Source organism: Grus americana, unplaced genomic scaffold (genome assembly GCF_028858705.1).
Source record: "Grus americana isolate bGruAme1 unplaced genomic scaffold, bGruAme1.mat scaffold_77, whole genome shotgun sequence".
Classification (NCBI taxonomy): Eukaryota; Metazoa; Chordata; class Aves; order Gruiformes; family Gruidae; genus Grus; species Grus americana.
In genome coordinates, this window is record NW_026561980.1 from 98626 (window position 1) to 103625 (window position 5000).

The following is a 5000-nucleotide window of genomic DNA, read 5'->3' on the forward strand; positions in this document are numbered from 1 at the left end:
GGGCCTGGGCCCGGGCCTGCTGAGCGGCCTCGGGGGGGGATGCGCGCCTGACGGGCCAGCGGCCCCGGGGACGGTCCGGCGGGCCCGGCAGCGGGGGCCTGTGCCCGTGCAGCTTGCAGGCCGCAGCCGGGGGGGGGGGGGGGGCCGGCGGGGGCCGGCCCGGCCCGGGCCCTCGCGGCTGCCAGCTTGCAGGCCGCAGCCGGGCGGTGGCGGGGGCAGGAGCGGGCCGGCCCGGCCCGGTTCGGGCCCTCGCGGCGGCCGGGCCCGGTCCGCAGCCGCCGTTCACTGCGGGGCCCGGGCCCAGGCCCAGGCCTGGGCCTGCTGAGCGGCCTCGGGGGGGGGGGGGCGCGCCTGACGGGCCAGCGGCCCCGGGGCCGGGCCGGCGGGCCCGGCCGCGGGGGCCTGTTCCCGTGCAGCTTGCAGGCCGCAGCCGGGCGGTGGCGGGGGCAGGAGCGGGCCGGCCCGGCCCGGGCCCTCGCGGCGGCCGGGCCCGGTCCGCAGCCGCCGTTCACTGCGGGGCCTGGGCCTGGGCCCGGGCCTGGGCCTGCTGAGCGGCCTCGGGGGGGGGGGCGCGCCTGACGGGCCAGCGGCCCCGGGGACGGGCCGGCGGGCCCGGCAGCGGGGGCCTGTTCCCGTGCAGCTTGCAGGCCGCAGACGGGCGGTGGCGGGGGCAGGAGCGGGCCGGCCCGGCCCGGGCCCTCGCGGCTGCCAGCTTGCAGGCCGCAGCCGGGCGGTGGCGGGGGCAGGAGCGGGCCGGCCCGGCCCGGTTCGGGCCCTCGCGGCGGCCGGGCCCGGCCCGCAGCCGCCGTTCACTGCGGGGCCTGGGCCTGGGCCTGGGCCCGGGCCTGGGCCTGCTGAGCGGCCTCGGGGGGGGGGGCGCGCCTGACGGGCCAGCGGCCCCGGGGACGGGCCGGCGGGCCCGGCAGCGGGGGCCTGTTCCCGTGCAGCTTACAGGCCGCAGACGGGCGGTGGCGGGGGCAGGAGCGGGCCGGCCCGGCCCGGGCCCTCGCGGCTGCCAGCTTGCAGGCCGCAGCCGGGCGGTGGCGGGGGCAGGAGCGGGCCGGGCCGGCCCGGCCCGGTTCGGGCCCTCGCGGCGGCCGGGCCCGGTCCGCAGCCGCCGTTCACTGCGGGGCCTGGGCCTGGGCCCGGGCCTGGGCCTGCTGAGCGGCCTCGGGGGGGGGGGCGCGCCTGACGGGCCAGCGGCCCCGGGGACGGGCCGGCGGGCCCGGCAGCGGGGGCCTGTTCCCGTGCAGCTTACAGGCCGCAGACGGGCGGTGGCGGGGGCAGGAGCGGGCCGGCCCGGCCCGGGCCCTCGCGGCTGCCAGCTTGCAGGCCGCAGCCGGGCGGTGGCGGGGGCAGGAGCGGGCCGGCCCGGCCCGGTTCGGGCCCTCGCGGCGGCCGGGCCCGGTCCGCAGCCGCCGTTCACTGCGGGGCCTGGGCCTGGGCCCGGGCCTGGGCCTGCTGAGCGGCCTCGGGGGGGGGGGGCGCGCCTGACGGGCCAGCGGCCCCGGGGACGGGCCGGCGGGCCCGGCAGCGGGGGCCTGTTCCCGTGCAGCTTGCAGGCCGCAGCCGGGCGGTGGCGGGGGCAGGAGCGGGCCGGCCCGGCCCGGGCCCTCGCGGCGGCCGGGCCCGGCCCGCAGCCGCCGTTCACTGCGGGGTCTGGGGCCGGGCCTGCTGAGCGGCCTCGGGGGGGGGGCGCGCCTGACGGGCCGGCGGGCCCGGCAGCGGGGGCCTGTTCCCGTGCAGCTTGCAGGCCGCAGCCGGGCGGTGGCGGGGGCAGGAGCGGGCCGGCCCGGCCCGGGCCCTCGCGGCTGCCAGCTTGCAGGCCGCAGCCGGGCGGTGGCGGGGGCAGGAGCGGGCCGGCCCGGCCCGGTTCGGGCCCTCGCGGCGGCCGGGCCCGGTCCGCAGCCGCCGTTCACTGCGGGGCCTGGGCCTGGGCCCGGGCCTGCTGAGCGGCCGCGGGGGGGGGGGGGGGGGGGGGGGGGCGCGCCTGACGGGCCAGCGGCCCCGGGGACGGGCCGGCGGGCCCGGCAGCGGGGGCCTGTTCCCGTGCAGCTTGCAGGCCGCAGCCAGGGCGGTGGCGGGGGCAGGAGCGGGCCGGCCCGGCCCGGGCCCTCGCGGCGGCCGGGCCCGGTCCGCAGCCGCCGTTCACTGCGGGGCCTGGGCCTGGGCCCGGGCCTGCTGAGCGGCCGCGGGGGGGGGGGGGGGGGGGGGGGCGCGCCTGACGGGCCAGCGGCCCCGGGGACGGTCCGGCGGGCCCGGCAGCGGGGGCCTGTTCCCGTGCAGCTTGCAGGCCGCAGCCGGGCGGTGGCGGGGGCAGGAGCGGGCCGGCCCGGTTCGGGCCCTCGCGGCGGCCGGGCCCGGCCCGCAGCCCCCGTTCACTGCGGGGCCTGGGCCCGGGCCTGCTGAGCGGCCTCGGGGGGGGGGGGCGCCTGACGGGCCAGCGGCCCCGGGGACGGGTCGGCGGGCCCGGCAGCGGGGGCCTGTTCCCGTGCAGCTTGCAGGCCGCAGCCGGGCGGTGGCGGGGGCAGGAGCGGGCCGGCCCGGCCCGGGCCCGGGCCCTCGCGGCGGCCGGGCCCGGCCCGCAGCCCCCGTTCACTGCGGGGCCTGGGCCCGGGCCTGCTGAGCGGCCTCGGGGGGGGGGGCGCGCCTGACGGGCCGGCGGGCCCGGCAGCGGGGGCCTGTTCCCGTGCAGCTTGCAGGCCGCAGCCGGGCGGTGGAGGGGGGCAGGAGCGGGCCGGCCCGGGCCCGGGCCCTCGCGGCGGCCGGGCCCGGCCCGCAGCCCCCGTTCACTGCGGGGCCTGGGCCCGGGCCTGCTGAGCGGCCTCGGGGGGGGGCGCCTGACGGGCCAGCGGCCCCGGGGACGGGCCGGCGGGCCCGGCAGCGGGGGCCTGTTCCCGTGCAGCTTGCAGGCCGCAGCCGGCCGACCGGCGGGCGGTGGCGGGGGTAGGAGCGGGCCGGCCCGGCGGGCCTTTACGTCTACCTGGCTGCTTCACACGCCACCAGGTCTGCCTCTGCAGTTGGCCATCAGGTCTACCCGGCTCCGCGGCGGGCTCTCAGGTCCACCCGGCTCCGCGGCGGGCTCTCAGGTCTACCCGGCTCCCCGGCGGGCTCTCAGGTCTACCCGGCTCCGCTGCAGGCGCTCTGGTCTACCCGGCTCCGCCGGGACTTGGGCGGTTCCGGGTCTGGCAGGTAGACCTGTTGTCCCTGCCACCTCCCCGGAGCTGCCGATGGGGTCGCTGTTTTTCGCTGCCTCCAGCTACGCCATCGTAAAAGGCAGCGTGGTTGGTGCGCCTCCCCGGTGGCCATAGGCAGCGCTCTTGGAGCTCGCCGGGGGCGGGGACGTATCTGTCCGTATTATAGGCGCGAGCGGTGTCTCGCGACCAGGGCGAACACTAGCGAACGGCTGCTCACCCCCGCGGCTCTGCCGGACACCGGGGGTTTTTGGCAGCCGGTCTCAGCCGTTTCCGTGGCGGTTGGTCTCACCTTCCAGAGTGCTTGGCACGGTCGTCCTCCCGGTGCTTCCCCGGCTAAGCCAGCACAGGGCACCCGAAGGTCTGCTGGCAGCCGCGGAGAGCCGGAGCCACTTGCAGTCTCTGGTGGTCGTTGCCTACTGCTGTGAGGTGCTGAGCCCGATCCCGCGGGGCAGGGCAAAGGCTGGCGGCGGTTGCCGGCACTCGAACGCACGCGGCTGGGGAAAGGGTGGGCGCCGCTGTCCCACCCTCCTCGGTGGTTTCTCCTTTGCTCTGTTTCCTGAGCTGGCCCAATGACGGCGAAGGTTACTGCCGGTGTATGCTGGAGGCAGACGGCCGGGGGTTTCAAGCCTGCGGTGGCTTTCCCTGGTTCCGGAGGGCCCAGTGACCCGAGTGGGCGATGTTGGCGGCAACTCGTCCTTTTTCTCCGGCCTTAAGCTGGAGCCCGCGAGGCGGGCAGAGCTTTGAGCGGTGGCTGGCAGGTGGAGGCAGGCCTGCTGTGTCTTCTCCCCGGTGCCCAGAGCCCGATGACGGCACAGGCGCGCGGTGGTGGTGCCACCTCCTCTCTCGGCCGGCACGAGCCAGCCGTGGGGCGTCCCACGGTGTCCGGCCTGCCCTGCCTTACCCGGTTGCCGGAGGGCTGGGTGGAAAGGTCTGTGAGCGGTGGTCGAAGGGCGAGGCGTGCCGTGGGGGGGCCCGCCTCGCCCTTTTTTTTTTTCTGTTTTTTTTTTTTTTTTTCTCCCTCCCCCCCCTTTCTTTCCCCGGCCTTAAGCTGGAGCCCGCAAAGCGGGTGGAAATGCGAGCGGGCAGCCGGTCGCTGTGGCCGGCAGCCGAATGCAGACCGCCGGGGGCAGGCGAGCCTGCCGTGTTTTCTCCCCGGTGCCCAGAGCCCGATGACGGCACAGGCGCGCGGCGGTGGTGCCACCTCCTCTCTCGGCCGGCACGAGCCAGCCGTGGGGCGTCCCACGGTGTCTGGCCTGCCCTGCCTTACCCGGTTGCCGGAGGGCTGGGTGGAAAGGTCTGTGAGCGGTGGTCGAAGGGCGAGGCGTGCTGTGGGGGGGGGCCGCCTCGCCCTTTTTTTTTTTTTCTGTGTTTTTTTTTTTTTTTCCTCCCTCTCCCCCCTTTCTTTCCCCGGCCTTAAGCTGGAGCCCGCAAAGCGGGTGGAAATGCGAGCGGGCAGCCGGTCGCGGTGGCCGGCAGCCGAATGCAGACCGCTGGGTGTCTTCTGGCCTGCTGTGGCTTCCCTTGGCCCCGAATGCCCAGGGATGGCACTCACGAGACGGCGGCGCCTCGTGTTTCACAGAGCTGCTCACTTCCATTTGGTTCTCCCCCTCCCCGCCCGGGGTAAGCGGCGCCCCGCGGGGCACGGCAAAGACCGGTGACCGGTGGCGGTTGCCGGCACTCTCGAACGCCTGAGGGACGGGGGGAGTCGAGCCTGCCGTGGCCTTTCCTCCGCTCCCATCGACCTGATGAAAGGGAATCGTTGTCCAGAGCGCGTGCCGGTGGCGGCACCACCTCCCGATCCAG